This window comes from Narcine bancroftii, chromosome 2 (genome assembly GCF_036971445.1).
Source record: "Narcine bancroftii isolate sNarBan1 chromosome 2, sNarBan1.hap1, whole genome shotgun sequence".
Classification (NCBI taxonomy): domain Eukaryota; kingdom Metazoa; phylum Chordata; class Chondrichthyes; order Torpediniformes; family Narcinidae; genus Narcine; species Narcine bancroftii.
In genome coordinates, this window is record NC_091470.1 from 315506457 (window position 1) to 315531107 (window position 24651).

General features: G+C 36.8%; 2 long non-coding RNA genes across 2 annotated transcripts in view; both read left to right on the forward strand.

Moving 5' to 3' along the window:
- LOC138755547 (uncharacterized) overlaps positions 1-24651 on the forward strand; it is an 84069-nt gene that overhangs the window by 14023 nt on the left and 45395 nt on the right. The gene's annotated exons all lie outside the window — the stretch shown is intronic.
- Positions 15291-16370, forward strand: LOC138755548 (uncharacterized). Its single transcript, XR_011352382.1, has 2 exons — positions 15291-15395; positions 16208-16370. It is a non-coding gene; the product is annotated as an uncharacterized lncRNA (long non-coding RNA).

Sequence of the window (24651 nt, forward strand, 5' to 3'; positions counted from 1 at the left end):
TGCAAAGGCACCTGGGAGACCTTATGCAGGAGAGCTTGAAGGTAAACTTGCATGTTGAGTCAGTGGTGAAGAAGGAAAATGTAACGCTGACATTCATTTCCAGAGGAATAGAATATAAGAGCAGAAATATCATGTTTGAGGCTTATAGGGCACTGGTAAGACCTCACTTGGAGTATTGTGAAGAGATTTGGGCTCCTCATTTAAGAAAGGATGTCCTAGGGTTGGAGAGGGTTCAGAGGATTTTCACAAGGATAATTCCAGGATAAAAGAATTATCATATGAGGAGCTTCTGTCAGCTTACTTACTGGAATTTAGGAGAATGGAGGGGGGAGCGGGGGGAGAGTTGGGGGGATCTCATTGAAACATTTTTAATGTTGAAAGCCATGGTCAGAGTACATGTAGAAAGGTTGTTTCTCATGGTGAGAGTCTCGGACAACTTCAGGATTAAAGGGCATCTGCTTAGAACAGAGATCCAGAGGAATTTCTTTATCAGAGGATGGTAAATCTGTGGAATTCATTGCTGAAGAAAGTTATGGAGGTAAAGTCATTGGGTGTATTTAAGGCAGAAATTGATAGGTTTTTGATTATTCAGGGCATCAAAGGTAAAGGGGAGAAGACTGGGCAGTGGATCTGTAGGAAATTGGATAACCTTATGATTAAAATGCAGTGCAGGCTTGATGGGCTGAATAGCCTATATCTTCTATGCCTTATGATTTTCTGAGCTGTATGGCTCTATGACCATATGATGCAGTGATTTTGAGAGTTGAAGCAGAATGGAATGGTATGACTAAAGGTAATTCAGGCTTCTATGATGTTAATAAGGCCATTTCTCTGAGGCCTGCATAGAAGCAATGGAATTCCTCTCTCTGACTGCAATGAAGTAGATATTGGTAGGAAGAACGAAGTCAACCAAATATGTGAGGCAATGTCCTTCCTGATGCACCTCACTAAAATTTTGACCTTTCCTGCTCTGGAATCAACTCTTACCCAACAAAGGAGGGGAATGAACAGGCAGAAGGAACAGCACTTGTTCCTCACTGGTAACTGTTCTGTGTTATCTCCATACATTTGAGCCTTTGAATGAGGTTCAAAATGAAAAATTGGAGAATGAAAATGTATTTGGTCATCTGAAACCCGCAGCTATGATCTACCTGCCGCCTTTAGTAAATTGTTCACCAGTCATGCATTTTGGGGGGAATTTCATTGTTGCTGATGGTGAGAAATGACACATCATCATTAATTTACTGCCATGTTTAACCCACGTAACAGAATTGTCGGAGATAGGGTGGGTCACATCAATATTCGTACAAATATCTTCTTTCAAAGAACATACTAAGCCAGGAAAATTAAAGGTACAGTACCTTGAAGGGATGTGGTGCAATGCAATTACTTTGTGTATTGACAAAAAAAAATTGATTATGAGGCTTGTCATGATAATGAATATGTATGAGATGTACCGGAAGTCACGTGGTATGAGAGAGAGATAAGAACACAAGCAAGAGAACAAAGGAAACCGGAGAATAAAAAGCCACTCAGAAGTTTACCTGATAAACTTGTGTTTAATGTTTCATTAACTTCACATTTCGGGCCACAAATGTGACATTGGCGACGAGGATGAGAGAAGCTTGAAGAAAATGAAAGACTAAACAAGATTACAGAGGTTTACAGACAACTTCAAGGTGATAAAAAATTTTCTCTGTGGCTCAGTACTTTTGGGGCTGGAATATTTCCTCATGGCTGGTGCAGACAGTGACTTTCTAACACATAGTGGAATTGCTCATTTTGACCCAACGGGTGATGCAAGTACTGTAAGTGTGAAGTGGAAGGCATGGTGGAAGAATTTGAATCCTACGCCGACAGTCGTGGCCTATTTCTAGATACCGGTACAGTTGAACAAAAAGCGCAGAGAAGGGCGTTACTTCTTTTCACTGCAGGACCCTCAGTTCGGGCCACAAATGTGACATTGGCGACGAGGATGGGATTCGAACCCATGCGTGCATTTGTGACTCACTGTGGATTGTATCATTACAAGAGACTATCATTTGGAATTAATGCAGCTTCGGAGATCTACCAGTATGAAATCCATCGAGTGATTCAAGGCATTCCTGGAGTTGCCAACATTTCTGACAACATCATAGTCCATGCACCAACGAAGGAAGAGCATGACAAACGGTTGAGGCATGTACTATCTAGACTACAGGAGGCAGGCCTTACCGTGAATGGAAACAAGTGCCAGTTCGGTGTGTCAGAAATGGACTTAATGGGACACAGACTTACACGGAAAGGACTAAACCCTGCAGAGGCCAAGGTGAAAGCTATTGCAAAGGCACATGCACCTCAGAACGCAACAGAGGTGAGGAGCTTCCTAGGATTGGTTAATTTTTGTGCAAAGTTCATTCCTAATTTCGGTACAGTGGCAGAACCACTAAGGAAACTAACCAGGAAAGGTGTACCATTTCATTTTGGATCTGAGCAGAAGAAAGCGTTCACAGAGCTGAAGCAAAGCCTGACAGATGCAAAAACTCTTGGATATTACGATCCGGCGGCATCAACCAAAGTCATAGCGGATGCCAGCCCAGTTGGTTTAGGAGCAGTGTTGGTCCAGATGCATGATGGAGGACCAAGAATCATTGCCTATGCCAGCAGATCGTTATCAGATGTGGAAAGAAGATACTCTCAGACAGAGAAAGAAGCACTCGGACTTGTATGGGCCTGTGAGAGGTTCCATGCTTATTTATACGGCATTGAATTTGAACTCATCACAGATCATAAGCCATTAGAGGTGATCTATGCACCTAGATCCAAACCATGTGCCAGAATAAAGAGATTGGTACTCAGACTTTAACCCTACAAATATAAAGTAATCCACATTGCAGGGAAAGCAAACATTGCTGATCCACTGTCCAGATTGGTGAAGGTTGGTGGTCCACAATCCAAGGCAGAATTGGGAACAGAAACAGAGAGCTTTGTACGCTTCGTAGCTATTCAGGTGACACCGAAAGCTGTGACTACGAAGGAAGTCGAGAGAGAATCCGAACGTGATCCAGAATTTATGGAAGTAAGAGAATGCATACAGAGTGGACAATGGGACAAGTGTACTTACAAGGCTTACATTCCCATTAGAGACGAACTTTGTTGCATCGGACAGTGTGTATTAAGAGGTTGCAGATTGGTGATACCACAAAGATTGAGACCGAAGATCGTATCCTTAGCGCATGAAGGACACCTAGGCATTGTTGGTACCAAGCAAAACCTCAGGACCAAGGTATGGTGGCCAGGTTGTGATAAAGACGCCGAGAAATTTGTTAAAATTTGTCACGGATGTCAAATCACAAGTAGGAGTAATCCGCCAGAACCGATCCGGAGTACGCAATTTCCGACTGGACCATGGATCGACGTAGCTGTTGATTTTCTTGGACCTTTACCGACGGGTGAATCAATTATGGTAGTGATAGATTACTACAGCAGATACTATGAGTACGTGGTGTTGAAGTCCACAACTACTGAAAAAACAATACAAGCGTTAGCAGAGATATTCGCAAGATATGGATTACCTGTTACATTATACTCTGACAATGGTCCACAATTCATTTCAGAGACATTTGCGGAATACATGAGGACCACAGGTATCCACCATCATAAAGTAACTCCGAAATGGCCGCAAGCCAATGGAGAAGTAGAGAGACAAAATCAGTCCATTGAAAAACGATTGAGGATTGCACACACAGAAGGACAAAATTGGCGAGAAGCATTGCTATCTTATGTGGCTGTCTATCGAGCAACGCCTCATGCAACCACTGGAAAAAGTCCTGCAGAAGCATTTTTTGGGAGAAAAATCCACACAAAAATGCCAGAAATAAAGGAAATCCGAGATGACCAGGAGATGAGGGACCACGATGCTGAAAAGAAAGGTGCAGCAAAGCTGTACACAGATTCGAAACGTGGAGCCAAGTACTCAGACATCATGCCAGGAGATAATGTTCTAGTGAGGCATGAAACTGGTGGTAAGCTAGACACACCTTATTACCATCAACCCTATACTGTCGTATCCAGAAGTGGCAGTATGGTGACAGTCAAGTCTCCGACTGGAGTCCTGTATAAGAGAAATGTATCAGGTGTAAAAAGGTACCAGTCCAGAGATACATCGAGCAAAGAGGTTGAAAAGCCAATACGAGATGCTGAAACTGAGAGACCTGATGATGTTCCAGAGGCAGTTACCAGCACTCCTGATGAAGTCACTAGAGCGCCAGAAACACCCGAAGCCGTGGCGAGCAGTATGTCCGACGCTGAAAGTGAACAACCGAGAAGCGACGACAATATCGCAGGCAGGCCGAAACGAAACCGGAAAGTGCCCAAACGATACGAAGACTTTGTGCCATAGTTTTAATAAGAACTTTGGGACAGTATTTTAATCTTATATCATAAAGTGCATGTATGAGTGCTGTAGGAAGTAAATTTTATGTAGTTGAGTTATAGTATTACCATTAGTTACGATGTTTGTATGTTTCCGAGGGATATTGATAAGTGAAGGTAAAGTTTATTTCTGATTAAAGGAGGGATGTCATGATAATGAATATGTATGAGATGTACCGGAAGTCACGTGGTATGAGAGGGAGATAAGAACACAAGCAAGAGAACAAAGGAAACCGGAGAATAAAAAGACACTAAGAAGTTTACCTGATAAACTTGTGTTTAATGTTTCATTAACTTCACATTTCGGGCCACAAATGTGACAAGGCTGTGCAATATATAAACATGCTGGAGAACCTCTGCAAGTCACACAACATCCATAGAAAGTCAAATGTAACCAACTCTCTATTTCTTTTCCTTCTTCCTTCTATCAGGTCCTTTGCTCTATCACTTCTTGGCTTTTTTTCTCTTCTCCTCTCTATTATCTCTTTCCTGTTAGCCTAGTGGTTCTCAACCTTTTTCTTTCCACTCACATACCACTTTAAGTAATCCCTATGCCATAGGTGCTCTGTGATTAGTAAGGGATTGCTTAAGGTGGTATGTGGGTGGAAAGAAAAAGTTTAAAAACCATTGTTTTAATCTTACCTAATTGACTCGTTATGTGCACAGTTTCACAACTAACTCCAAAGGAAATGGGCCAATGACAATTTTTCTCAAGCAAAATATTTCAGTAGCAATTGGGTCTAGAGCAGTGATTCTCAACCTTTTCTTCCCATTCACAGACCACGATAAACAATCCCTTACTAATCCAGAGCACCAATGGCATAGGGATTACTTAACGTGGTCTGTGAGTGGAAAGAAAAAGGTTGAAAACCACTATGTTGGCCTGTCGTCCTCCCCCTGCCCCTTTCTCCCTCTTCTCCTCCCTTCCATTTTATTCAGGCACTTGCATGATTTTTTTTCTGATATGCAATGAAGACCCCGGGTCTGAACTCTGGATATCCTTTACTTCCTCTGGATGGAGCATGAAGAATTTAACTCCATTAAGAGTCTGTATTTGGATTTTCATGTTCAAAATTATTTGTATTGCCTCAAGATCAATTGCTCGACCCAAATTTATATTAAGATCATTATTGAGCTGTCAGAATATAATTTTATATATTCATACTTAAGGAGATTTCTTAACCAAATGTGTGATGCCCAACATCCAAGAGAAACCACATGCAATAAGAATAGCAGAATAAACCGAAAATCTCATAATTGACCTGAAACAAATAAGTCAAGTTTACTGAACAGATATGGATCTGATTGTGGAAGATAATTTGAGTCAGAAGTGGTATGATCTTTGGCAGTGGCCTGAATCCACCTACATCACACACCAGAAGGGTGCTCATCAGTTGAATGCAAGTTCTAGAAATAAACTGCCACAGAATCAGGAAATACATGACAGAAAAAACTGTGAAAGACAAAATTAAGTTGCCTGCCAAACAAGAACAACCACCAATAGGAATTTTGGATGCTAGAATGTGTTATCATTGGGAGGAAATAATGATTACCAAGTTCTTTAGCTTTGGGCAATAAACAACAGCAATAACAAGTTTCATTGATACAGCACCCTGGGTGTTACAAGTGTCACAAAAGATGTTTCCTGTTTAAAGGGGGTTTTGTGCAATGAAAAATACTGAAACACAGAATATCGGAGGGTCAGTGGGGGATGCGTAGTTAAGATAATAATCAGGCTCATTTGCTAAGGGGGAGGGGGGAGTCCAGAAGTAGAGGTCATCAATTTTCAAGTGAGAGGGAAAAAATTTAAAGAAGATCATAGGAGTCATTTTTTTCACTTAAAAGGTAGATAATCTTTAGAACAAAGTTATTAGAGGAGGTAATGGAGGGTGTTACCACTGGACTGGTACTTGAATAGGAAAGGCATAGAGGGATCGTGTTTGATATGAGTAAATTAGATTAGTGTAGATAAGCATCAGCAAGGTGGCCATAAAGATCTATTTCTGTGCACTACATTTCTCTTGATCAATGGAAGAAGACATTTGGGAAAATGTTTTATTGTTTGGTCAAAGAGAGAGAGTGTTAAAGTGACATCTTTTCAGAAAGAAAAAAAAAATCCAGAGAAGCAGAAAATTTTAAGGAATAAATTCCAGAGTCTGGAGACTTTGAAGTTGAGAAACATTTGTCATTCATGGAATGATTAAATTTGGAAATGGCACTGAGTTCCTAATTAATGAGTGGTAATCATCTTGGAGCAGATTACAGGGAGAGTTCAGGCCATGAAATCGCTCTGAATAAGCAGGTCTTTAACATTTTTAATACCCAGCCTACACCACTCCCTAATCTGATATTGATTCATTATGTGATAAATGTTAAATTTTTGAGGCTTCATTGATACATATGCTTTGGACGTGCCCTAGTTTAGAAGATTTTGGGAAAAATTATTTTCAAATTTTATCAATTTTTTTAGGGTCAAATTAGAACCATCCCCCCCCCCCCCCCCCCCACCTTAATTGCTCTATTTGGACTTTCTCAAGAAGGGGAAATATTATTGACTCCATCTCAGAAGCTTTTACCTCATTAATAGCTGGACGAACAATTTTCATGTAATGGAAAGATGCACCTACTCATATTCAATGGTTACAGATGTAAAGGTGGATTTTTACATAACGTGGGGCCCATTCATGAATATTATCATCATTTAACAAATCAAGGTGTTTGGATGTTCCCAAATTGCTCTGACTGGTTTCTAAATGTTGTGTTTTTTTTCCTAAGTAAGATATGCAAGTTAACCTTGTTTAGAGGGAGGGAGTTTGATTAATGGGGGGGGGGGGGGGCAGTTCTTTCTTTTTGTTTTTTTCCTTTTGAGATATTTGTAAAAAGGGTTTAATCAAGAGGAATATACAAACTTGCACTACCTAAGATTTAAGTATTATTTGAGAAGTTCAAATTGTCTGGTAATTCTTATATTTCAATCTATGTATTCGATCAACATGTGTATTTTTTTATTAAACTCAATAAATATATTTGAAAAGAAAGAATAAACAGGAGTCAATATGGGCGACTAAAGAGAGGGGATATGAATGAATGTTTTGGATAACCTCAGGTTTATGAAAGATAGAATCAGATAGAGTATCAAGGACTGCATTGGAATTGCCAAGATCAGACATTACAAAGACCCAAGTGAGATCTTCTGGAGTGCCATGGACTAAAGCAGATGGTATTCAGTTAGTGTTATGGAGTTGGAAATAGCTTTAGAGGTGGCATGAACATATTGTCTAAACCTCATCTCTGGGTGAAACATGCATATTTTTCAGTTCCTGAAAATCAGTTGTGGGCCAAAATTGGGTCCCTCAGAGATCCAAGGCAAGAGAGCCATTTTTAACAATGCAGTAAAACCCCTGTTATCCAGAATTCAAACAAATGACAACAAAAAAATCATAGAAAATAAATAGGTAAAAAATATGTAAGTTTAAAATTGGCTGGCCTCAGCAATCATGCATCATGCAATCTCAAGCAACTAGCATCTACCAATTCACATAGGTGTTGGACACCATGGGTTTTACTGTATTCTGACTCTCTTGGTATCTTCTTCTTTCTTTGGCTTGGCTTCGCGGATGAAAATTTATGGAGGGGTAATGTCCACGTCAGCTGCAGGCTCGTTTGTAGCTGACAAGTCCGATGCGGGACAGGCAGACACGGTTGCAGCGGTTGTAAGGGAAAATTGGTTGGTTGGGGTTGGGTGTTGGGTTTTTCCTCCTTTGTCTTTTGTCAGTGAGGTGGGCTCTGCGGTCTTCTTCAAAGGAGGTTGCTGCCCGTCGAACTGTGAGGTGCCAAGATGCACGGTTTGAGGCGATATCAGCCCACTGGCGGTGGTCAATGTGGCAGGCACCAAGAGATTTCTTTAGGCAGTCCTTATACCTTTTCTTTGGTGCACCTCTGTCACGGTGGCCAGTGGAGAGCTCGCCATATAACACGATCTTGGGAAGGCGATGGTCCTCCATTCTGGAGACGTGACCTACCCAGAGCAGTTGGATCTTCAGCAGCGTGGATTCGATGCTGTCGGCCTCTGCCATCTCGAGTACTTCGATGTTAGGGATGAAGTCGCTCCAATGAATGTTGAGGATGGAGCAGAGACAACGCTGGTGGAAGCGTTTTAGGGAGGAAGGAAACCACTTGTGATAGTACAGATTCTATCACCAATGTGTATATGTACAGATTGTAGTGTAGGATGACTGTGATTGGCTGAGAGTGTAGCCACACCTACTGGCAGATCATAAAGGATTGCTCCTAGCCAGACCAGGTCATTCTGGACTGGTCGACCTACTTGTGATATGCTCCAGTCTTTTAGTTAATAAAAGTCTTTGGTTCTTTCGACGCGCTCTGCACCACTGCAGCCAGCTAGATTATTGTGGAGAAATATTGATGGCGAATGAAATAGACTGCAATCACAAAGAATAAGGACATGTCATGGAGAATGAGGAGGGCAAGCATAACTTTAGAACAGCACAGGAACAGGCCATTTAGTCTATGATCTCTGGCACAGCATGACACCAGTCTAAACTATTCCTATTTGCTTGCATAAGGACCAACCACATCCCTCTGTTTCCTGCTTTGTTCTTATGCATATTCCAGGCACCTACCACTTTCTGTGTAAAAAGAAAATTGCTTTGCCTTTTAAAGTCCTCATCGAAGACTCAGTTCTGGAGAGGGTCATGAACCTCAAATTCCTGGATGTCAACATCTCTGAGGATCTGTTCTGGAGCCTTCATGTTAATGCACACACAAGGAAGGCTTGCCAGAGACTATACTTTGTGAGGTGTCTGAGGAGATTTGGGTATGACACTGAAGACTCTTGTAAACTTCTACAGGTTTACCTTGAGGAGCATTCTGGCTGTTGCATCACTGCCTAATATGGAGACACCAACTATCAGGACAAGATTAAACTCCAGAGTGTTGTTAACTCGACCTGTGCCATCACAGGCACTAGTCTTCACTACATTGAGGACATCTACATGGCAGTGTCTTAAAAAGGTAGCCTTGATCCAAGACCACCACCACCCAGGCCACACCCTCTTCACTCGACTACCCTCAGGAAAGAGGTACAGGAGTATAAAGAGAGCATTTAGTGGCACAAAGACAGGTTCTTCCCCACTGCCATCAGATTCCTGAATGGACCAAAGACTCTGCCTTACTTTTCGTACACGATTTTTTATATATAGTAATCTTGTAAGATGGTTTATAATATGAATGTTTGCTCTATGATACTGCTGCAACCCCTGAATTTTATGACTTGTTCATGACAATCTGATTCAGATTCTGATTTTTCCTTTTAAAATATTTTTATTGTGTTTAACAGACAAAACCTTGTATACATAGACTCATAGTTGATAGCATAGAACAGGTCATATCATGCACATAACACAGATAAATTATAAATCAGAAATATACCCATGATTATCATCTTAACTTATCTCTAACAAAAAATCCAATTCTCTAATTGTATTAGGTTAACAGTTAATCCATTTCAGATACTATAACAAAGTTAGTGTTAAAGATAAAATAGATAAGATACAATTATAATTTCATTATATAAAATGGTATTTGTATCTTAATCTATGATCTATAATAATCCATTTTCACTCTGAATTTTATCTAATAATCTCTACTAAAGAGAGGAGGAAAAAAAAGAAAAAGTGCAAAGAAAGAAAAAAGCCCCCCACTAATCTAACCCCTTCCTTTAACAAGGTTAACATATAAATATGAAGATATGGATCAACTAACAACCTTCAGATACCAGACAGAGTGTCTCTGGAGCATCCGTACACCTTAAATCTTCAATTTATGATAATAATCTATGAATGGGCATCACATCTGATTAAATTCTAATTTTCCTCAAAAATCTGAAGCAAATATTCTTAATTTAGTTTTTGATCAGAAATTTTATCATGGTGGATTAATATCAATTATTTACAATAACTTAATGGATTTAAGAACAGCCTCAATGACTGGGATTAAAAATGATTGGGAACAAGATTTGAATGCATTATTTCCAGATGAAGAGCAGGTCACCACTCTTAATTTGATTTATGGCTCCTCATTTTGTGCACGACATTGTTTGCTACAATATAAGGTGGTCCAAAGTTAAATTATCTTTTTATTCTGATACTGATTCACTATGTAATAAGAGTAAAATATAGAAGCTTTGCTGATTCATATGTTCTGGGTGTGCCCAAATTGAGAAAAAATTTGGAAAAATATTTTCCAAACTTTATCAAAGATTTTTGAGATCAAATCAAACCATGCCCTTCAATTGCTTTATTTGTTTTTTCTCAAGAAAATGATGTATCTCTGACTTCAACACCTGATAGCCAGACAAGCAATTCTATTGAAATGGAAAGATAACTCTTCGCCTCCTCATATCCAATGGCTACATGATATTGCATCTTATTCAAGTCTGGAAAAAAATTAGATACAATATTAAAGATGCAAAGTCTGATTCTGATTCTAGCATTAACCTCTCTCAACTTAAACATGCGAATTCCATCCAGTGAGAAAGATGCAGACCCTATCCCTGCATTTGATAATGTTATAAACTTCTATCAGATTTCCTAAATGTAGAAGGGGCCAGAAGGTAGCAAGCATTGATTGTAGGTGTTGCCTCAAGAAGGTAGTCAACATCATTCAGGACACTCATCTCTCTGGTCACAGCATAATCTCACTGTTTGCTTCAGGCAGAACATACAGAAGCCTAAAAACCAAGACCTCAAGGTTCAAGAATGGCTCATTTCCAACAATTATTAGGCTCTTGAACCTCCCCTTGCTACATTAATCATGGACTGTCCCAACACCACTGAAGGGCTGTTTGCACTATTACTGTAACTTGATTTGCACTGGAATAACTGTAAATATTTATTATCTTTGTTTTCTTATATTTGTCGTCTCTTTTTAATTCAATTATGTATACAATTGTAGGCATGGATTTGGTTGATTGCATCTTAGATTTTAAAGCTCAAAGAGTGGCTGGGCAAGCGCAGTAGTTTGCAAGGTCCTAGTGAGACAGAACATAACTGCAGAGCTCAGTAAACGTTAAAAAAATGTACAGTGGTCTCTAACTCAAGTATATTTGCAGAATGACTCTAGTGGTAACAAGTTAAACCCATTTGGGAAAGTATGATGTAACATTAACACCACCCAAGTGATTTTTTTTTTAACACCATGAGATTTAATTTCCTCCATCAGTTATTTTTAGTCTAAATAGATTAACAAGAGAATAAAAATAGTGCACCAAGTATAGTTCATGGAGGAAATTAAATATAGATGATGAAACTTCGTATTGAAATAAGGTAAGTGAAATAATTACTGCAGCTTAGGATCTGGAGTCCCACGTATCCAAAAATAAACCTATCAGATAAATCTTAGACACTTTATTGCTTATTGCATTTCATCCAAAGTTTGATACCATTGCTATCAGATTGTTGAATGCATTCCTACTATTTTCCATAAAAACCGTGTGAAGACTAGTGTTTAGGCACATCGACAGGGAGCATTAAACTGAGGTTTTTTTATGCCATTTCATCCTCCTCTTGGCTATTAAAATCTTTTAGTGACATGAAAGTTTTGTAGAACACATCATGTTTTAAATATAATAAACTGGCTTTTGGCATTAAGTATTGGTATTATATTTTACTTTAAGTTCTGCAAGCTCTCATGTTGTGAACTCATGTTCACTTGCACAAAACTTCTTGCCTTTGAAACATTATAGAACCTTAAAGCATGCAACACTTGTTAAAATGAGGATTCTTTTGATCTTGAATGAAGGAATTATGTTCCACATTGAGGAGGCATTTATAAACAGAAAGGGCAATAGTTCATACTGGACAGATGTTATGCTAATTTGAAAAATAGCAATACCTTCCATATCTCCCCCCTTCACTTGTCCAGTAGCCTATCACTTCTTGGCTCTTCCCCACCCCCACACCTTGTTACCTCCACTTCCCATTTTGGTCTTGACCATTTCTCTCCATTTCTCTCCATTGAGACCTTTTCACCTTTCTTCACTTAAGGGTCTGTACAAAACAAGTTGTGGTCAATCAATAAAACATAATGAGACACATATACAGTGTAATATATTTAAATGGCCAATTAACTAGTTCCACCTCTGTTAAATGCAATTGTAGGCATTTTGGAAGGGCCAGAGTCAGGTTTCTGGAAGTTAAAATTGCCTAGAGTAAATTCATAATTCCCTTCTTGGCTCAGCATTTTGGAGCACCAAATGCAATAACTAGTTCTGTATGGAAACCACCAGTTTGTTCATCCATAATTCTATAGACATTCAGGGATTAGCATGTGGCATCCTCAAACTTAGAGAGAACTGATTGTGCAACCAATCTGACGGTGCCCCAACCATGAACTCCTCATGAAGTTTAAAGGTCAAGTGTGAATTTCCAGCTTGCTAAAATGTATGTTGGAAATTTACCTTTTGAATCTTACAGCACAGTCAGCGTAATGATTAGCGGATTAGTGACCCAGGTTCGAATCTGACGCTGACTGCAAGGAGTTTGTACGTTCATCCCGTGTCTGTGTGGATTTCCTCCAGGTGCTCCAGTTTCCTCCCACCTTTCAAAACATACAGGGGTTGTACGTTAATTGGGGTATTTTGGGCGAAATAGGCTTGTGGGGTGGAAGGAGCTGCTATCGTAATGTATCGTAAAGAAAGTGTCAGCTCAGACTTTATGCAAGTTCAGCAAATCTATTAATTTCACTGCAGATGACAGCAAAATAAATAGACAAGCAATATTTTTTTTCTTAATTTGTATCATAGACATACAACAATAAAGCACAGGAATGGTTCCTTCGACCCATCTGTCTGTGTCAAACAAGGTGCCCAAGTTAAATTAAAACACTGCAAATTACACAAGATTTCATCCCTCTATTCCATCTTTCTAGAAGCCTCTTAAGCATTTACTGTTGTATCTGCTTCCACTGCTACCTCTGGCAACCTGTTCCAGGTGCCTAACACTCACTGTGTTGAAAAGAAAACATGCCACTCATCTCCTTTAAATGCCTACCTTATGGGCATGTCTATAGAATGTGACATTTTTACTCTAGAAGAAAGAGTGTCTTTTTTATTAATGCTTCTCATAACTTAATAAACCTCTATCAGGCCTCCCCTCAGCCTATGGCATCCCTGAGAAAACAACCAATGTTTGTCAAATCTTTCATTATAGCTTATACAGAACTCTATAATTCAGGCAACATCCTGGTAAATCTCTTCTGTACCCTCATCAAGGATCCACACCACCCAGATCATGCTCTGTTCTCACTGCTGCCATCAGGAAAGGGGTATAGGTACGACAAGACTCGTGACACGATGTTCAGGAACTGTCGCTACACTCCAACATCAGACTCCTCAACTTCATACTCAATCAGGACTCATTTAAGGATTCTTACCTTGCAAATTATTTGTTATTGAATTTCGTTTTCTGTACTGAACAGTCAGTCTGTTTACATTTCTTTGTTTTGAATACATATCTTTTCTTGAGTACAGATTTTTGCAGTACCAATAAGTAGAAATTTTACCTGGCCCACATGAAAAAGAATGTGATATCATGTATGGACTTTGACAATAACTGTGAACTTTAAAACTTTACCATTTTAAAACCTTCACATCCTTCCTGTAATGGGGTGACTAGAATTGCAGACAATATGCTAAGTGTAATCTAACCAAAGTTTTATACAGCTGCAATGACTTTCTTCCTTTTATACTCAATGCCCTGCCCAATGAAGGCAAGCATGCTCACCACCTCATTTGCCACCCTATCTAGTTTTGCGGCTTATTTCAAGAATCTATGAACCTGAACTCCTAGAATCTTCTGAACATTAATATTTTAACTAAAATTAATATAATTCTATATGTATGATATTTATGATTTAAGTGATCTCCAACACTTCTGATATAACCATTTACAGAGCAGAAACAGGTCATGTCAGCCTTTCGAGTCTGCACCGGTGACCCCATGGCATTTATCGACCCCCTGGATGGTCCCATCAACCCTTGAGGTCAATATCAACCACTTTGGAGACCCCTAAGTTAAAGGAAATACACCCCAATCTCATGTTGAGGATTTGGTCCCTTGACCCCTGCTCTCTTTACCCTTGCCTTCTCTTTGCTATCTCTCTCACTTATCTGAAAACTTTTTAACGTATTTACATTCTATTTTAATTTTAACATTTTTTTGTCAGTTTGTGAGCATTTTAGTTATCTATCAGCTTTGATTGTCCTTTCAGACTGGGGGCTTGGTTCTAATGTCTGTCAAAACATTTCTGTTAGGCTGCAGAATCTTGAAGCTGTACTGACCAGAGATACCAGTCAAGGTAAAGAACTGCTTTGGCAGTCAGCCAACCAGCAGAGTCTTGTGGCAAGAGCTCCGTGGAATGTTTTTTGATCAACAAGCTTTTGAGTAGTACATGAAGACAAATTTGGGCTATGTTAAGTGTAATCTAACCAAAGTTTTATACAGCTGCAATGACTTTCTTCCTTTTATACTCAATGCCCTGCCCAATGAAGGCAAGCATGCTCACCACCTCATTTGCCACCCTATCTAGTTTTGGGCTATGTAGATATCTGGACTTCAAAATGAATTTGCTTCTGATATTTTTTTTAACTGCAGCAAATCATTGGATTCGAAGTTGGCACCAAATCCAAATTTTACCATTTAAGAGAAATAATAAGCTATGAAAATCAAGCAATTATCATTTTTTTTTAAAAATGAGGTCATAGCATGAGGTGCTTTCCGTGGTGTTGAAATATTAGCAAGTGAACAGCGCTAATCTATGATGTTTCAGTATTGTTTCAATGCATGTAGGTGGATAATTCTGTGTTCCAGGATGACTCAGATTTCTATTTGCTTGTGATTATCCACCACTACCTGAGAAGTTCCTAAACTAGATGGCATGATAACGACTCTGTGGCAATGAAAGTATGACTCTCTAATGAATAAAGTGAAGTTCAATAATTCCTTGACTTCCACAGAAAATTTGGTGATGGTTAATTAAAGAAGCTGCAGTATCCATATATGCAAAACAGAAAGTGTAATTTATGTCAAGCAGAAATACAATTTAGATGTTGGCTTGGCTTGGCTTCGCGGACGAAGATTTATGGAGGGGGTAAAAGTCCACGTCAGCTGCAGGCTCGTTTGTGGCTGACAAGTCCGATGCGGGACAGGCAGACACGGTTGCAGCGGCTGCAAGGGAAAATTGGTTGGTTGGGGTTGGGTGTTGGGTTTTTTCTCCTTTGCCTTTTGTCAGATGTAATTGTCAGTGAATTAGCACAAAGCATCATATCTGATGATGTTTGCTATTTCACAATTTTTATTTTGCTAATAATCATTATCAATGTTTTGATAGATATTAGATCTACTTTCTCTCAGCTCCAGTGACCAGTCCTGCACTGGTCTTATCGATTGGGGTTTGCACATTCTTCCTGTGACCCCAGAGGTTTTTTCTGGGTGTCTGTTTTTCTTCCACTCCTAAAGATGTGCAGGTTGGTAGGTTAATTGGCCATTTAAAATTGCCTCTCTTTGCATGGTAAAATCTGAAGGGAGTTGATGGGAATTTTTCTGAGCTGGATTACTTTTTTCTTTCTATTACCAAGATGTTAGCAATGGCCAATCTATACAATAGATTGAAAATTTTGCTATATAGTTAAAAGTGTCTTAATTTATTTTAGAATTGGAAATAGGAGCATATTAATTGTGTCTCGCATTAACTCTTCTTTCCTGTCTCATTCCAGTAAAGCTTGAATTCTCCAAAATTGAAAAATCTGTCCATGTCAGCCTCAAAGATATTCAATGAGTCAGCCTCCTCAGTTCCTTTGCACAGAAAATACCAAAGATTCCGTGTTACATCTTGATGTTCCAAGAGCACTGTTTTCTAATTAAACTTTAAGAATCAAATCTGTAATTTACATCCTGTTTATTTTCAGACTACTTAGGCCATGCACTGCCAAGACACACAATATGTGTTTTACAAAGGAGAGAAGGCAGGAATCCAATAATTACAAATAGTATCTTAAAAATATAGATCACTCTTACACAAATATAACACCCAACCTCAAAACAAAAGCATTCTCTCTCTCAAATTTCTTCAAACATGTAACTTGAATGATCTATTTCAAAACTTGTATGTAAACCAATAATCATAATATCATTAAAGTTGTAAGTTGTTGCTCCTCTATTTTATGGAAGTCCCTCTCTGCAATGGGTTGGTGTGTTCTGTTGGGGATGTGGTGCCTATCATTCCTGCTGCTGTAGAAATCATACTCAGTCTTGCTGAATAAAGGACTAATGTCAGGTCTGTGCATTTGTTTGTGTTTCCTCATATTATACACGAGTAACAAACTTAGTTCCCTGGAAGTGGGAATACTGGTGGATAGAATGATGAAGAAGGCATATGGCATGCTTCCTTTCATCGGGCATAGCCCATAACATTTGGAACATTATATTGCAAACTTTACGAAGCACTGATTGGGGAGCCCTTGGAGTTATGGTCACCACAATATGGAGGGTTGTGATTGCAATGGAGAGAGAGTGCAGAGATTCACCAGGATGTTGTCTTGATTGGAGGTTTTTAATTATGAGAATAGATTGGATTGGACAGGCTGTTTTCCTTGGAGTGCAGGAAGCTCTAGGGGTGAGAAGACAGAAGGATAGAATAGATAATCTAAATTATCATTTTTTTTTAAATGGGTAATAGCATGAGGTGCTTTCCGTGGTGTTGAAATATTAACAAGTGAACAGCACTAATCTATGATGTTTCAGTATTGTTTCAATAAATGTAGGTGGATAATTCTGTTTCAGGATGGCTCAGATTTCTATTTGCTTGTGATTATCCACCACTGTCTGAGAAGTTCCTAAACTAGATGGCATAATAACGACTCTGTGGCAATGAAAGTATGACTCTTTAATGAATAAAGTAAATGGAACAGACTCATTGGGCCTAGTGGCCTGTTTCTGTTTGTTTATCTTGTGATCTTGTGAAAATCCTTTCCCATGTTAAAAACGCAATGCTGGAGAAATTCAGAAGAAGAAACAGTGCACTTTATGTAGCCAAGATAAAGATACATAACCAATGCATGAGCCCTTCATCAAGGCATGGAAAAATATAACCAAGCAGCTGAACATGGTGGGGGAGGGGAGTTATGGGAAAGAGCATAGTTTCAATGGCAGGAGGTTACACATGGAATTTTTTTCAGCCACGGTGTCTGCAGAATGTTGTGTTTTACTGCATTCCCATGTAAGGTTGTCAAAATAAGAGGTTATCGATTTAAAATAAGAGGAAGGGGATTTGAGGCTTGAAGGTAGGTACTTTATGCCAAGAGTGCTTGATATCATAAATACTCCGCTAGATGATGTAATAGAATCAGATATAATTATTAAATTAAAGAGACATATAGACATATACTAAATAAGCAAGGCGCTGAAGTGGATGCAGGCAAATGGATTAGTACAAGTGGGACAAAAGATCAGCATGGATGGGATGGGCTAAAGAGCCTTTTTCTGTACTGTGCTGTATAATGACTCAAAGGGAAAAAGTAATTACTTGGGAAAAAAACGCTAAAGTTATTGCACATGTCATTTATGACACATTTAATATACAGAAATCATCCTTGTGAAAGATTTACTTTCTAGGCCAAAAGAAATTAAGATTTACACGTTGTTGTTCATGTTGCAAAATGTATTAGCTATTCTTTAGTTCTATTGGCAATATTGAATTTATTTTCTAAAATATTGTCTAGAAAATCTATTTATTGGAGTAGTTGGAGAGGGTCCATGCCTTTTCCTGAGTCTCCAGGCCCTCTCATACATGGCTGTGTTAACCATGAAGATTTAACTAATGTCTTAACAAGATACAGATGAAGATGAGAAAAAAAAACTCAGAATTTATAACTTTTGGGTCCATTTCCCTAAAATTATGGTATAATTTAATTCAGCTATGTATAGTTGTCTCAAAATATTTTTTTTTCCGCAGAAGGAGCTCGTGTATGGAATCTGAACACTGATTTTTCTTTACTGGGCTAGATTTCTAACATTTACTTCCTGGGTTCTTCCAATTGCAACATAAAATCATGTTATGATTGTATTAAAGTGTAATGTGACATATCCTGCAGTTTTCTTTGAAGCATTTCAGTGTTATGAGATTAAACACAAATTTATTTTGTTGAAGTGCATATTCAATTGACAATAGGTGAAGGCAGTGATAAATGGCCAAAGATGAGTGGGAAAGAGAGCGAGTCACTAGTGCAGAGTGAGAGGAATTGTATTCATTCACAATTCATAAAAACTTAGGAAAAGGGGACCTCCTATAGGTTGTTAATTAAAATAAATGGCTGAATCCTAAGGATCAATGAAAGGCAGACAGGCATCCAGAAATAAAGAGAATTAGTAAGTTAAACTGATATATTTAACGAAATGGTGCCCACATTAATTGGTCTGATTTTCAAATGGCCTAGAGAGGTGTGGGATCAGTAAAAATCAATATCTTCAGATTATATGTTCAGTTACAACAGTTTACACCATTTATACTTTTCATTGAAGAGCAACTGGATAGGTTCCTTGAACACAATTTACTGTGATTATGTCTGGTGCAAAATTACATAGGACTCTCCAAGTCAATGGTGGAATGAGAACATCAGTTTGAGTCAAAATAATGTAACTTCTGAATTATAGACATTTTGATTCACCTAAATAGTTTGCAAGGAGAAGAACAGGGGTCACTCATAACTTTAATTCTTTGGAAGAGTCTAATAGAAAAATAATTTTCTTAAGAAACATTTTTCAATATCTAAGTTGTCCTCACATGCATTCCTACAAAGGGTTTCCAACCTCTGTGATTACATTGTCAAAGATGATGTCAGCTCATATAACGCTACGTCTAATAAGAATGTTAAGCGGGTTAGACAGGAAGAAATTAGTGCTGTTACTGTCGTGCCTATAAATAAGTTTAATAACATTTGCAGTATATTTCATAATATGTATATTGTTGAGTACTTATGAGCAAAATAAAAAGGATCTTGAATAAACTAAAAGTACCTTTCCTGAATTAAGTGATGTGAGGCAAGATGTATTAGGCAGGATGTAAAATTTGAACAGGCCTGTCAAATTTCACATTTGTAAGGATGGCTTCCAAAAATATTGATGAAGTTTGTCTGGTTCATAATATTGCTGTTAATTCTATGAATGAACAAATGTCAACATCAAAGGTGGGGGCTGTAATAATAAGCTCACCGCAGGAGTGAATTTGGCAAAAAAGCTGAGGTTCTGGGAGGTCTTCAGTTTTGAAAAGTGAAATATTTTAAAAGCAAAAAAAAGGCATAAAGTCTCAGTGAGTGAGACTAGACTCAGAGTGTCAAGCAATTAATTTCTCAGTACAAGGACAGCATTTCCATATTGCCTTATAGCATAATCGGCATTCCTTTTTTTAAACTTTATTTAAAGATTTTATCACAGGAATAAAAAGAAAAATTACATTTAAAGAAAAAATATAAAATAAAATAATATAATTACAAAACAACATCAATAAACTAACTTAATTCAACCTAACCCCCCCCCCCACATATACAAGAACTAAAAAAAATCTATATAAAAAAAACCACCCTTCCCCTCCCCCAAAATAAAGAGTGAAGAATTAGTAAAATTAATAATATTATATATTTAAAAAAGCACACACAAAGAAAAAAAATCAAATAAAAATAATTTTAAAAAAAGATTTATCAAATCTAGAATATCACATCTAGGAACATACTTAAATCAAACTTAATTGCATATACTTAACAAATGGAGTCCACTTCAACTTATAAAAAAACATCTTATCTTGAATTGAAAAAGATATCCTTTCCATAATTAAACAAGACTTCATCTCTAAATACCACCTATCCAAAGTTAGCATATTTCTATCTTTCCAAGTAGATGTTGCAATCGGTCACAAGACCAGACAGTATGTAAAAAAGTACTAGCTATCTGATCACAACGAAAACAACAATCTGACTTACTAAGACCAAATTTTTTAAATTTTTCTGGTGTTAGATATAATTGATGTATAAAATTATAATTAATCATCGCTAATCTAGCATTAATCAATTTCCGAATACTATTTTGACAAATTTCCATCCAGGCTTCATCAGCTATTGTAGAACCTAAATCTTTTTTCCCATTTCAACTTATCTTTATCCCAATCTTTCTTACTTTCAATTTCTTGTAAAATACAATACAAATCAGATATATACCCTTTTTCTGGTATTGAAAGTACATATTTCTCAAAACTAGTTTTGGGCAATAAAGTCATTTGACGACCACATATTTGTTTTACAAATGATCTTAACTGATAATACACAAATACAGAATTTCCACTAATACCAAATTTCTTTTGTAATTCTTCAAAAGAACAAAAATGTCCTTCAAAAAAACAATCAGATAAATGTTTTATTCCTTTCCTTTCCCATTGTTTCAAAGTGATATTGGAGACCGTAAAAGGAACAAGTTGATTATTATATTATGGCAATCGCCCAGACCATTTATTTTTAAGCCCCATTTTATCAAGTTTACTCATCCATAAATTTAATAAATGTTTCAGTATTGGTACATCATAAGTTCGTAACAAATTTTTATTCCATTGAAACAAAAATTCATGTGGAGATTTTTCTAAAATAACTGCCAGTACTATCTTTGCCCAACTGGGCGGATCCTCCATATTCATTAATGCACTAAGAAATTTAAATTGAGCTGCTTCATAATAATATTGAAAATTAGGTAATCTCAAACCTCCAAATTGAAAGTCCCACATCAAATTTTTCATTGCTACCCTCGGAACTTTTTTTTAAAATAAGGAATTGATTGAAACAAATATTGCATCCAAGGAAATATATTCATTTTTATAGTATTAATCCTCCCCAGTAAACCTAAAGGTAAGTCCTTCCACCTAATCAAATCTAGTTTAATCTTTTTTATTAAAGGAAGGTAATTAATTGAATATAAATCTTGATATTCTGTATTAACGTTAATTCCCAAATATTTAATTTGTTTTGTCCACTTCAATTTCGTAATATTTTTATAAATCGAATAATCATCTTTACAAATTGACAAAATTTCACTTTTAGCCCAATTTACCTTATAGCCAGATAATTGACCATAAATTTCTAAAGATTCTTGAATTGCTGGTAAGGAAATATCAGGATCTACCAGATATAATAAAACATCATCTGCAAATAAATTAATCTTATATTCCTCATTCAAAACTCTCATACCCTTAACATTTTCATTTTGACGTATTAACTGTGCCAAAGGTTCAATAACTATAGCAAATAAAGCAGGTGATAATGGACATCCTTGTCTAGTAGACCTTGTTAAATCAAAATATTCTGAAATCTGTCCATTAGTAGCAACTCTAGCCTTCGGACTATTATATAAAGCCTTTATCAATCCAATAAACGAAGAACCAAAACAAAATTTATCAAGTACTTTAAATAAAAACTTCCATTCCACTCTATCAAAAGCCTTTTCTGCATCTAATGAGACCACTATTTGAGATTTGAGATTTAAATTTATCAAAGTAATTAATCGCAAAATATTATCAGACACATATCTATTTTTTATAAATCCTGTTTGATCTTTATGTATTATTTTAGGTAAATATTGAGCCAATCTATTAGCCATAACTTTAGCCACAATTTTATAATCTACATTTAACAATGATATTGGTCGATAGAAGAAACCTGTAAAGGATCTTTATCTTTTTTTGGTATAACCGTAATTATTGCATTAGAACAAGATTCAGATAATTGAAAAGTTTTATAAATCTGCTGTATTACATTCTTATAAAAAGAAGATATATCAACATAAAAAGTTTTATAAAATTCTATAAAGAACCCATCTTCACCAGGTGCCTTTCCATTTGGCATATCTCTTATAGCCATTTCAATTTCATTCTCTGTAAAAGATTTATCCAACTCTTGCCTAGCTTCTTGATTCAACTGTGGCAAGTTAATATTTTTCAAAAAAGAATCTATTGCATCTTCATTTACATCTTTACACTCAGATGTATATAGTTTTTTATAAAAATTACAAAATTCCTCATTAATTTCTTTTTGTCTAAAAGTAATACCTGATTTTTTTCTAATTGTTGGTATAATCCTAAATAATTGTTCTTTTTTAACTGCCATGATAAAACTTTATGAGCTTTCTCACCCCATTCAAAAACTTATGTTTAGTTCGATTCATTAAACATTCAAATCAATATGTTTGTAATTCATTATTCTTTAATTTTAAATTAGTTAACTGATTCTTTTGCATTTCAGTAGCATTTTTTGAAATTCTTTTTCACTAACAGTTATCTTTTTCTCTAAATCTTCAATCTCTCTAATTCTCTCTTTCTTTTCTTTAGATGCATAGCTAATAATTTGACCTTATAAAAAAGCTTTCAATGCGTCCCATAAAACAAAATGACTAGAAACAGAATTAGCATTATTACTAATAAAATCCTCAATTTGTTTTTTTAAATAACTAATAAATTCTGGTTTTTATAATAACATAGTGTTAAATCTCCATCTTGGGGTTCTCTGAACATCTTGTGAACTCTGATATTCTAATAATAATAATGAATGATCTGAAACCAACCTTGCCTTATAATCCACAGATATAACCTTATCCTGCAAATGTGTTGAAATTAAAAAATAATCAATTCTTGAAAAGGAATTATGACGTGAAGAATAAAAAGAAAAATCTTTCTCTGTAGGATTCAATCTTCATCAAATATCAACTAAATTCAAATCTTTCATCATATTAGTCACTTGTACTGCCATCTTAGATTTCTTAATTACTCTTGGATACTTGTCCAATAAAGGCTCCAAAACCACATTTAAATCTCCCCCAATCATCACATTGGAATTTGTTTGTTCAAGTAATAAAGACACATCTACAATAAAAGCTGTATTTTCAACATTTGGAGCATAAACATCAAGCAAAGTTCAAGCCTCATTAAGAATTGTACAATTCAATTTTAATAATCTTCCTCCATTTTTCTCTTCATTCTGTAACTGAAATGGTAGATTCTTATGCACCAGAATTGCCACTCCTTTCGCCTTTGAATTAAATGAAGAATAAAAAACTTGTCCAACCCATTCACGTTTAAGTTTCAAATATTCCTTATCTGTTAAATGAGTTTCCTGCAAAAAAGCCACATCAACTTTTAATTTTTTTAAGTAAGCAAGTACTTTCTTACGCCTAATAGGATTATTTAAACCCTGAACATTAAGAGAGGCAAACTTAAGTTTAGACATTACTTACAATAACACAAAGAAAAAGAGAAGGAGAGAAAAAAAGAAAAGAGAAAAGAGAAAAAAGAAAAAAAAAAGAAAAACACCCCCTTCCCTTATCCCCTCCTAAAACTACAAAAAAAAATTAAAAATAATAAAAAAAACTTCACTCCTTAATCCAAAAATTGATTTAAAAAAAAGAACAGGTAGGAGGTTACAGCCACCTCCTCCTGTCTCAACCGCTCAATGCGGTAACTCCCACAAAATATTGGGTGTGAGATAACTCACACGTAGCTGATGACTTTTGGAAAATGATGCCCACCCAGCTCCCTCTCCCACTCCCGTTTCACATTAAACTATCATCATTATCTGAAATCTTCTCAGGAAAAAAAAAAAATTTTAATCAACTTTGTCACTCTGACCACCATTGCTTCCATTTCTTTTTGGAATTCGGTTCCCATCTTGCGTCTCCACTCTCCTTGGAGACTGTGATGGACTACGTCGTTCCTGAAATTGCATAATTGGCAGTAATTGAGCGAAGTCCATAGCTTCCTTAGGATTATCAAAAAATTTTGGTTGATAACCATCTTGAAAAATCTTCAATACTGCAGGATATCTAAATGTTGCTTTATATCCTTTTTTCCACAACACTTCTTTCACAGGATTAAATTCACATCATTGATACATAACTTCTTGACTCAAATCCGGATAGAAAAAAACACAATTGTTCTGAACCATCAGGGGAGATCCTCTTTGTTGTGCATTTCTTATAGCCACACACAAAATTGTCTCTCTATCATAATAATTTAAACAACGAACCAAAACAGGTCTTGGATTTTGTCCTGGAAAAGGCTTTCTTCTCAAAGCTCTATGAGCACGTTCCAATATTATGCCTTCCGGAAACTTATCTTGTCCTAACACTTGTGGAA